The following is a 12,154-nucleotide window of genomic DNA, read 5'->3' on the forward strand; positions in this document are numbered from 1 at the left end:
ATATTCGTACCATAGGTGTAGATTTCGTTTGCCTTACATCACATGTGTGACACCACACTCCTGGATATCTTGCATCGGCGTGTAACCTCTGACTTTGCTTTCAAAAGAGAGTGAGCCGCGTGCGAAACGTTTTCCTCGTGCAATGTACCTGCTATCAAGCAACAAATAAGGCTTGCTGCCTGTCGTTCATCGTTGGCCGAAGACATTTACCTAGGAACTTCGTACTCAATACTGACGCTCCGCAAGAAAAAAAATTTCTGGCATGTTGCCTGGCTGTCCGGAGGGCCCGTGAACGAGCGGAGAGGCATGGCCTCTCTGTTCCGACATGGGAGTAGCCAGCGGCTGGGTAGGGACCTGCAGGCCCCCGCTTAGCTCCTCAGGACCCCAATAAAGTCGTTTGCTGCTGCTGCTGCTGGCATGTTGCCTGTAGGCAGCACTCGCCAATACTAGGCCCTTGAAACACAAGCGACTGGAGGCATGTGCTGCACAAATTATTACCCCAGCAAAATACTCAGCCGAGAGGATGGGCTGCAAATTTCTTGAGCTAATAACAGGTAATACAACATCATAAAATAATCATAGAACAGCTTTCGAGTAGCAAAACGGTTCCGCACCAAGAAACATTACTGGATGGAGAGGGATATGTTCGGGGTATACTCGAGGAAAGCATTTCTTTCTTTCAGGTTCTGCTTCCGAACACGGAGGACGTGTCTTCAGGAGAACGTGGCGGACGGTCAGCCTCTCTCCACACCTACCGCCGGTTGGTGGTTCATTACCAGTCTTCAGAAAATTTAGTAGCATTTCTGGGTCCTATCGTGAGTCACCAGAATAGGAGATATTTTGTCACAGTTTCGTTGCAGAGGTCAGAAATCTTACCGCGGCTAAATTATGTGAAGCTTATTGTTCGCTTAAAGGAACCACAAGTGTTGCCAGTGGCTTTACAGTTGCTGTCGTGGGAAAGACATAAGATCTGTGGCAGGGGCATCAGCGGTAAGAATAACACCTTGTGATGCTATTGATTTGGCGATTTCATCGGCAAGCATATTACCATTGATTCCTCTATGCCCGGAAAGCCAGCATATTGTCACTTGTATACGATATGAATAAACACACAAGAGTGAGTAAAGCTTAATGAAAACAGGATTTTTGTGCTTTTGTAACATTATTACCGCATTTATAACACTCAACGAGTCTGTGAATATTACTGCCTTTTCTAGTCTTAAAACTTTTATGCGTTTCAGCGCACAAAATACTGCATAGGCTTCTACAGTAAAGATACTTGTTTAGGCGTTCAGATTCACAGAAAGAAGGACCAACAGCCGCATAAGATACGCCAGCATGTGACTTCGATGCGTCTGTTTAGAATTCAGAGCAAGAGTACTTAGATTGAAATTCATGGAAATACATTCGGACTTTGAGCTCTGGAACGTACTTCGTAACGTCTACGTTCCGTCTACATGACGGAACCGTTAGCAAAGCATACATCCTCATTTTTGTAGGACATCCGGCTAACGCGAGCTCGTTATTGAAATAATTGAATTTTTCAAAATAAAATGCGTCAGAGAATTCGTAAAGTATGACTTACGCACAACCAACAGGCATGATAACATCGGATTTTAATTCGAATGTACTAGAAAGCATAATTTTGTTACATGGAAGTTCGAAAACAATACTCCTTTTTCAGCTGCCACTTTTTGGGTGAGCCAACAAAAATCCCGACCAACTAGAGGGTAACAGCTTGGCTATAAAGTGAAAATAAGCTCACGTAGCCCTTTCTGGGCGCCATGACACGAGTGCTTTTTTGGTTTTCGTTTTTGTGAAGAGCTCGATAAAATCGTGCCACTCCTTAGGTCTTGGCTGCACCGTCACGGTAAGTGCTGCTTCCATGGCCTCTTGCAAGGCGCTAGATGCGCACTCTTGCGCATGTCTAGCGTCACATTCTTCCCTTCGGCGTTAACCGGGAGAGTGACGCCAAAGGGAACAGACGTGCCAAGTGGACGTGCTTTCTCAGCGTAGCCGGGGCAGCGCACCAAAATGATAAGTGTTTTTATTACGCGATAGCCATTATACGGACACTCCAGGCGCATTCCTGCCGTCGGCGTCGCCGTGAGGTTCCGTATAAAGTCCAAGGGTGATAAAAAAATTGGAGGACGCTTAAGCTTCGCCTTCAAGAGTGGAACTCGACAGCGTTCCCGTCGACCCGCCAAGGGGTGTAAGACAATGCGCTACGGCGCAGCGATCACTTACGAGGTGCCCCGCATCGGACTTCGCACCCACGAATCACGCGGTGAGCGTCGAGCAAGCAGCGTTCGGCGCGTCAACTAAACGTGCGCCTGAGCAAGCGGAACGAGCCAAAGAACTAGGTGTCTCGGAGGGGGAAACGATGTACGCCAGCCAAACGTCGTGATCGGCACGGGCAGAGAGATAGACATATAGTGAACTAAAGAAAGGAAGGACGCTTGATTCTGCAACCCGTGAGGGAGCACGGCGAAGAGTCGTCAGGGGAGAGGGAGTCCGGGGACGCGCCTCGCACCGGTCCCCGCACAGCCCCAATGCGCGCGTGGCGCGCCACCTGTCGTGGCAGCGCCGTACATGGAGAGGAGGGGGGTCTTCTGTGTTTGCCGGAAGATGGCTCTGCATGTGCGGAAAGCGCAGAAGAAATGTAGCGGAAACGCACTTCGCTACTCGTGTAACTGCGACTTCTGTAAGTAATATGTTCATAATTACCGATATACACCGCAGTATAACTTCCTATGGCTCGTTTCTAGGGCAACACCGCACTCACTAGAGGCGCTTTTGTACCGCTTCGAAGCATCGAACTGGTGGCTGAGTGGTAGCGTCTCCGTCTCACACTCCGGAGACCCTGCTTCGATTCCCACCCAGCCCCTCTTGCAAGTTGTTTTTTTATTCATGAAGTGCCTCCCGGGATTTATCTCTCATGAGAACGACGCCGACGACACCGGCTTTTCTGCGACACCAGCTCCTTAATGCTGTCGCGTTATGAGCTGCGCTCCGTATGCTGCATGCACGAATGAAGGCGTGCGAGAGTGGACCGGCAAACACGGCTCAATCTCGTGTGTGCGAGAAGCAAGGCAGGCCGGAAGCGCGCCCTCTCCTGTCGCGCGCGAAGCAAGGGAGTGAGGCGAGGCAATGGGAGCGGTCTTCTCCGGCGGCTGCTGCTTACAGCGCGGCCGTGCGAAGCGGTATCTGGAAAGCGATCTGCGACATGACCAAAGTACGCGCCCGCGCGGGTCTCATCTTCAAAGCAATCTGAGATGTTCGCAGAGGCGTGTAGTGCCGGTAGCTTCGTATGCACTGAGCTTTCGACGTTTCGTTCGCACTGAAGCGAGAGATGCACGAAGGTCAACTCGCTCGTAGCTGCTGCCGCGATTCCTCACTGCTGCGTTTTCACAGCGGGCTTCCGCGGTCATCAAGCGAGACATCTTCATGTTGGCCTGCGCGCGCGTGACACCGTGCTTGTTAAGTCAGTTAGTAAGCGAACCTCTACAAGTTTATACAGCCGATAAAACTGTAATCCTTCATCGTATAGCTATCTACCAATTTGCTGTCGCGATAGATGATACGGCTTTCGGGAAAAGTTTCTTAAACTTATTTTTCACTTATTTCAGGGACTCTCCGCTAGGGGGCTGTGGAGTACTGACGTGCCTCACATGGGCTCCTGAGTCTTGCGCTCGTTTCTACAGAAAGGCCACTCAGCCCTTTCATTTTGCACCGACAGAATCGGCAAGCTGCAAGGAACAAGCGGATAGCGCCTACTTTAAAGGTGAGTGCGTTTTGGTCAAGATTTCGAGCTTCATCTTCACCGACCATCCCGCGCCTTGCTAAGGCTAACGCCACGCGAGACCCCACCGGCCCACCGGGGAGAACCACCGTCGCACGTGCAACAGGCACATGGTGCGCGTGAAAGGAGGCCGACAGCGCTCGCTGCCGCACGTGCGTTGCACGTGCACTGTGTGTCGAAGAGGAGGCTCGGCGCTCGCAGGCTCTGCGGCTCACAAGCAGACTTTGAGATGAGCCAAGAAACACCCGCGACGGACGCGACGTCAAGCGAACGACAAGAAGAAACAAGCGCCATGCATACAGACTCAGCGGAAGAAGCCGACGTCGCGCAATCTTGGACCTACGATAAAAACAGTGGCAGAACAATAGACCTCAACGACCAATAGCTGACATGGGAAAGGAAAGGCAAGAAGGAAATCATGCGCGTCAAAGCCCCCGCACTGACCCAATCCACACAACAGCCAGCCATGCCGCCGCCGCCGCGCAAATCCACAATGCCACCGCTCCCTTTGGACAACATCAAGATTGTCTGCCGCCCACAAGCTGGCCTTGAACTCGCCAAATGGTCACTCGTCGCAGTCACTCACGCAGTCGGAAGATCCAGCGGAATATTGCAAAAAGAATTCCACGACAACGTGCGAGCACCAATGCAAAAAGAAGAAAACCTCATCATTGCAAGTACAGCAAACAAGAACTACGCTCAAAACTTAGCCAAGGACACTAACATACAGCTTGGAGGCAACATTTACAACGTCAAAGCCAACTGTCGTCTACCCGAAGATGTCAGCGAAGGTGCTATCTACGGTATCACGCCGGGGACTTGCAGTGCGGAACTAATGGATGGAATTCGAGTGCCAGCACGCTATACAGTCCTCAACGCCCGCATGCTCGGGCAGTCCACATCGGCGCTCATCTATTTTGAGGGCCCACACGTCCCCTTCAACATCATTTATCAGAGCGGTGACTACCGATGCAAGCCCTACCGCAAATTAGTTCAGCATTGCCGAACCTGTGGCAACCTCGGACATCGTCAAGACATTTGCCCAAAACGAACCCCAAATTTCTGCTACAAATGTGGCGAAACAAACCAACCCCCGAACCATGACTGCCATCCCACGTGCAGGATTTGCGGAGGACACGAAACGGCTGCGAAAGAATGCAAGAAAAAGCTCAAGCCCAACCCACCGCCTTACCAAGTAAGACAGCAATGACAAAACAGGATCCAAGAGCGAGACAGTCGATGGAGCTCCAACCACAATTAGTTCCCTGAACTAGGTGCTGCGTGGAGCTCCAACCGCGATGAGTTCCCTGAAATAGGTGCTGCCAATGGGTGCGCCGCCGACTCAAGTGATTCCTCCAGTAGCAACGCAAGGACTAGCAGACCCACGTCAAGATCACGATCAAGATCGTGGTCGCGTTTCCGAAAACGCCTGAATTACGCTGAAGTGGCCAGCACCTCAGGCAGTGCAGGCGTCGGATCAGCAGAAGCGGTAAACTTAAAAGCCCTCGAGAGCAAGCTACAAAATCAACAAAGTCTCATAGACGGACTATTCCAAAGATGCAAAGCATATGAACAGGGAAGCAAACAATCATTTACAGCGCTAACCACGGGGGCAGTTGATTCCGCTATCGAAGCTAGAGTTCAAAAGCATCTCCAAGCTTTCGAGGGGGTCTTCATAAAGAACATCCTTGCCCTGATTGAAAACATCACCAAGCCTATTGTCGAGAAGATTGCGGCCCTTAACACCCAAGTGACCACCCTCGCAAATCAATTCACCACTCTCGCAAGCCAGGTTACCGGCCCAACAGCCCAGGTCAACAATTTTATAGCACACGCAAAGAACAATTATGTCACCAAGTCCTACCTCGACAGCCTTCTCAACACGACAGAGCAGGGTAGAAAGGAGGCTCGCACGAACAGTCGTAATGCCTCCCGCTCGATCTCACGCAACCACGAAGCTGCCTGTGAAGCTGAAGATCCTCATGATCATCATCATCAGACTGGTTACGCCCACTGCAGGGCAAAGGCCTCTCCCATATTTCTCCAACAACCCAGGTCATGTACTAATTGTGGCCACGCCGTCCCTGCAAACTTCTTAATCTCATCCGCCCACCTAACTTTCCGCCGCCCCCTGCTACGCTTCCCTTCCCTTGGGATCCAGTCCGTAACCCTTAATGACCATCGGTTATCTTCCCTCCTCATTACATGTCCTGCCCATGCCCATTTCTTTTTCTCGATTTCAACTAAGATGTCATTAACTCGCGTTTGTTCCCTGACCCAATCTGCTCTTTTCTTATCCCTTAACGTTACACCTATCATTCTTCTTTCCATAGCTCGTTGCGTCGTCCTCAATTTGAGTAGAACTCTTTTCGTAAGCCTCCAGGTTTCTGCCCCATAGGTGAGTACTGGTAAGACACAGCTATTATATACTTTTCTCTTGAGGGATAATGGCAACCTGCTGTTCATGATCTGAGAATGCCTGCCAAACGCACCCCAGCCGATTCTTATTCTCCTGATTATTTCCGTCTCATGATCCGGATCCGCCGTCACTACCAGCCCCAAGTAGGTGTATTCCCTTACGACTTCCAGTGCCTCGCTGCCTATTGTAAATAGCTGTTCTCTTCCGAGACTGTTAAACATTACTTTAGTTTTCTGCAGATTCATTTTTAGACCCACTCTTCTGCCTTGCCTCTCCAGGTCAGTGAGCATGCATTGCAATTGGTCCCCTGAGTTACTAAGCAAGGCAATATCATCAGCGAATCGCAAGTTACAAAGGTACTCTCCATTAACTTCTATCCCCAATTCTTCCCACTCCAGGTCTCTCAATACCTCCTGTAAACATGCTGTGAATAGCATTGGAGAGATCGTATCTCCCTGCCTGACGCCTTTCTTTATTGGGATTTTGTTGCTTTCTTTGTGGAGGACTACGGTGGCTGTGGAGCCGCTATAGATATATTCCAGTATTTTTACATATGGCTCATCTACACCCTGATTCCGTAATGCCTCCATGACTGCTGAGGTTCCGACAGAATCAAACGCTTTCTCGTAATCAATGAAAGCTATATATAAGGGTCGGTTATATTCCGCACATTTCTCTATCACATGATTGATAGTGTGAATATGATCTATTGTTGAGTAGCCTTTACGGAATCCTGCCTGGTCCTTCGCTTGACAGAAGTCTAAGGTGCTCCTGATTCTATTTGCGATTACCTTAGTAAATAGTTTGTAGGCAATGGACAGTAAGCTGATCGGTCTATAATTTTTCAAGTCTTTGGCGTCTCCTTTCTTATGAATTAGGATTATGTTAGCGTTCTTCAAAGATTCCGGTACGCTCGAGGTCATGAGGCATTGCGTATACAGGGTGGCCAGTTTCTCTAGAACAATCTGTCCACCATCCTTCAACAAATCTGCTGTTACCTGATCCTCCCCAGCTGCCTTCCCCCTTTGCATATCTCCCAAGGCTTTCTTTACTTCTTCCGGCGTTACCTTTGGGATTTCGAATTCCTCTAGACTATTTTCCCTTCCATTATCGTCGTGGGTGCCACTGGTACTGTATAAATTTCTATAGAACTCCTCAGCCACTTGAACTATCTCATCCATATTAGTAATGATATTGCCGGCTTTGCCTCTTAACGCATACATCTGATTCTTGCCGATTCCTAGTTTCTTCTTCACTGTTTTTAGGCTTCCTCCGTTCCTGAGAGCATGTTCAATTCTATCCATATTGCTACGGAATAGTATTACCGATGAAGAAGAGGCGAGCAGTAAGAAGACGACGACAACGATTGGAGGCTAGCGCGGGCTGTTGCCTCTTGGCCAAGTGCGGCGTATTACGTTGTAAATATACTTGTATATAGCTTTTCATTTGCGTCTTCTTACGTAACATATCTGGTGGAGGTGGACATTCCCTGTACCTCGTCACGGAGCTTCGCAGTGGACGGTACGTCGAGCCTAGCTTCATGGCTCCCGGCGATGACAGTTCGACTCAGCCGCCTCCGACCCCTCCTGCCACTTCGACGACCTACATTTCTCTCCCTGCTCCTCGTGATCCTGGCGTATTCTCGGGCAAAGATGGGGACGACGTCGACGACTGGATCAGCCTGTACGAACACGTCAGCCGCAATAACCGGTGGGACACTACTATCATGCTCGCCAACGTAGTCTTTTACCTCGGTGGCACACCTCGAGTTTGGTTTCGGACGCACGAAGAGGAGCTCACCAGTTGGGATTCGTTCAAGCAAAAGCTCCGAGACTTGTTCGGCAACCCCTACGGTCACAAACTTGCCGCGCAGAAGGCGCTTTCCGGCCGTGTGCAGACGTCAACAGAGCCTTATGTCACGTACATTCAGGACGTCCTGGCTCTGTGCCGCAAAGTTGATGCACACATGCCTGAGTCAGACAAGGTATCCCACATCCTCAAAGGCATTGCCGATGACGCGTTCAACTTGCTCGTCTTCAACAACGTCGCGACGGTGGATGCTGTTACCAAAGAGTGCCGCCGCCTGGAACTCGCTAAAAGCAGACGTATCGATCAGCAGTTTGCCCGTTTGCCCAACACCCCAGCGACTTCTTCCTGTGCCGACGCTCCTCGTCCCAACAACACCGGCGATATTACCAAGATCGTTCGGCGTGAGATTGAGGCCGCCTATCCGGCTGCCTTCGACTCCAGCCCCACGAACGCACCGGCAGTCACGGTTTCCCTGATCCAGGCAGTTGTCCGCCAGGAGTTCGAAAACATGGGCCTTCACACCATCTGCTCGGCCCATCACCCTGATACCCATCCGGCTTCTTCGATTCCGTCCCGTCCCGCATCGTCTTACCCACCACGTTTCCGCAACCCAGCTGAATGGCACACTGCTGACGACAAGCCCATTTGTTTTCACTGCCGTCGCATCGGGCACATTTCTCGGCACTGTCGAAGTCGCTGGACTTCCCCGACCCGGTCTGCTTATACTGCCTATTCTCGCCCCTCGGGTGGCCCTTCTCGTCCTTATGCCGCACGCTCCGATAATGCCGCCACTGACTCTCCTGCGCCGAGCCGCCCCTATTCTCGTTCACCTTCGCCCCAAGGACGACAATCTCGCTCTCCCCAGCCCCGTCGCTCCTTTTCGCCGACTCCCTTCGGACGCCGCTCCCAGCCGGAAAACTGAACGATGCAGCGCCTCGAGGTGACGCTGCATTGCTCCCTACGCCGCCAAATCCTCCACTGACGTTGCCCACTCATCTGAACCTTCTTGACGTGCAAGTCGACGGTGTTCCTGTATCTGCTCTTATAGACACTGGGGCGCATTTGTCGGTAATGAGCGCGGACTTTCGTACCCGCCTGAAAAAAATAATCACGCCCGCCACGACGCTTGTTGTCCGTGTCGCCGATGGCGGAACAGCCCCCGTAATTGGTATGTGTGCCGCCCGCGTCTCCTTCGCCGATCGCTCAACAGTCGTGCTATTCACAGTCATCGCCCACTGTCCCCACGACATCATCCTCGGCTTAGACTTCCTCTCCGCACATTCTGCTCTCATTGATTGTTCCGCCAGTACTCTCCGCCTTGACCTGCCTGTTCTGGATCCCGCTGAACCACACCCCAGTCGCCTCAGTTCCGTCGACTTTGTTCGCTTGCCACCTACGGCACTGACTTACGTTGACCTAGTGTCATTCCCACCAGTGCCCGACGGTCACTATATCGCGGCTCCTATACAAGACGTCCTCCTTACACACGGGATTACGGTACCTCATACCGTTTTATCTATTACGGCTAATTGCGTCTGCCTGCCAGTGGTCAATTTTGGCTTGACGACACAAGTGCTGCCACGCGGGATGTCTCTGGCCCAGCTTTGCTCATTCGAAGATCACTCAATAGCATCTATTGAGGTAGACAGCAATTCAGCCGATCCTCCTCTACCATCTCAGTCGACAACTTGCACCATCGCCGACTTACAGAAAATGATTGCGCCCGACATGCCGTCCGAGCACGCTCGTGAGCTCTACCGCGTTCTGTTTTCCTACAACGATATTTTTGACTTTAACGATCGTCCTTTGGCCCAAACTACAACTGTTAAACATCGCATTAATACCGGCGATGCCCCTCCTATTCATCGCCGCCCGTATCGAGTGTCACCGGCTGAGCGTCAAGTTATTCACGCTGAAGTTCGCAAAATGCTTGCCAATAACATCATAGAACCGTCATGTAGTCCATGGGCGTCAGCGGTTGTCCTGGTAAAAAAGAAGGATGGCTCATGGCGCTTTTGCGTGGATTATCGGCACCTTAACAGGGTTACCAAAAAGGACGTGTATCCCCTACCTCGGATCGATGACGCCCTTGACTGCCTCCATGGTGCTCGCTACTTCTCTTCTATTGACCTCCGCTCCGGCTACTGGCAGATTGCTGTGGACGATCTCGACCGCGAGAAGACTGCTTTTGTAACTCCGGACGGTCTTTATCAATTCAAAGTGATGCCGTTTGGTCTATGTAACGCTCCTGCCACTTTTGAACGCATGATGGACTCCCTTCTTCACGGTTTCAAATGGTCCACATGCCTGTGCTACTTGGACGACGTCATAGTATTCTCCCCAACGTTCGCTACGCACCTCGAGCGCCTCTCGGCAGTCCTGGACGTTTTTCGTCGCGCCGGTCTGCAACTGAACGCATCGAAGTGCCAATTCGGCCGTCGCCAGATTACCGTCCTTGGGCATCTCGTTGACGCGAACGGAGTGCAACCGGACCCAGGCAAGATCCATGCTGTTACGCACTTTCCTGTTCCGAAGTGTGTCAAGGATGTGCGCAGCTTCATCGGCCTTTGTTCCTACTTCCGCCGTTTCGTGAAAAATTTCGCGGCCATAGCACGACCACTAACCGAGCTTTTGAAAAAAGACGCCCCTTTCCAGTGGGGCGATAACGAGGCCTCTGCATTCTCGCATCTAATCGACGTCCTCACAACGCCTCCCGTTCTGGCCCATTTCGATCCTTCTGCGCCTACCGAAGTTCGTACTGATGCCAGCGGTCACGGAATTGGCGCAGTACTGGCACAACGCCAACGCGGCAACGACCGTGTTATCGCTTACGCCAGCATGCTCCTCTCACCCGCGGAGCGCAACTATTCCATCACTGAGCGTGAGTGTCTGGCCCTAGTTTGGGCGGTTGCGAAGTTCCGCCCATACTTATATGGCCGACCCTTTTCCGTTATCACAGACCATCACGCGCTTTGTTGGTTATGCTCATTGAAAGACCCTTCAGGAAGACTTGGTCGCTGGGCCTTACGCCTCCAAGAATATTCGTTCTCTGTCACCTACAAATCTGGCCGACTACACAAGGACGCTGACTGCCTGTCTCGCTACCCGGTAGACGAGCCTGACGACGACGACAGTAGTACCGCCGACGGCATTTTCTCTGTGTCTGCCTTCGCTAACATCGCCGATGAGCAGTAACGAGACCTATCGCTGCGAGTACTCATCGAGCGTCTGCGCTCTACACCTACCGCCGCATCCGTTCGCCGATATGTCCTCCAGGGCGGCATTCTGTACCGAAGGAACTTCCTCCCTGACGGATCTGATCTTCTCCTTGTCGTGCCAAAACATCTACGACAGACTGTGCTATTTGAGATGCATGACGCACCTACTGCAGGACAACTTGGCGTAACCCGCACGTACGACCGCGTCCGCCGCCGCTTCTATTGGCCTGGTCTCGCTCGCTCCGTCCGACAACATGTTGCTGCCTGTGATACCTGCCAGCGTCGGAAAACACCTCAGGTGCTACCTGCCGGTCATCTCCAGCCGATCACTGTCCCTGTGGAACCGTTCTTTCGTGTTGGATTAGACCTCCTCGGTCCCTTTCCCACGTCATCCTCTGGGAACAAATGGGTAGCCGTCGCAACTGATTACGCCACCCGATACGCTATCACGCGGGCTCTCCCTACCAGTTGCGCCACTGACGTAGCGGACTTTCTCTTGCGTGACATTATCTTACTTCATGGCGCCCCGCGACAGCTGCTCACTGACCGTGGTCGTAACTTCCTCTCGAAAGTTATCGCCGACATTGTACGTTCCTGCTCCACTCAACACAAGCTGACTACCTCATACCATCCTCAAACCAATGGCCTGACAGAGCGGTTAAACCGTACTCTTACCGATATGCTGTCAAAGTACGTTTCCAAGGACCACCGCGACTGGGACATAGCCCTTCCTTACGTCACATTCGCTTATAATTCTTCCCGGCACGACACCGCCGGATTTTCTCCCTTTTATCTGCTCTACGGTCGCGAACCGACCTTGCCCCTTGACACGGCACTTCCTCCTGCTTCGATCTCAACAAGCGAGTATGCGCGCGACGCCATCGCTCTCGCCGACCATGCACGCCA

Source organism: Dermacentor albipictus, chromosome 1 (genome assembly GCF_038994185.2).
Source record: "Dermacentor albipictus isolate Rhodes 1998 colony chromosome 1, USDA_Dalb.pri_finalv2, whole genome shotgun sequence".
NCBI classification, from domain to species: domain Eukaryota; kingdom Metazoa; phylum Arthropoda; class Arachnida; order Ixodida; family Ixodidae; genus Dermacentor; species Dermacentor albipictus.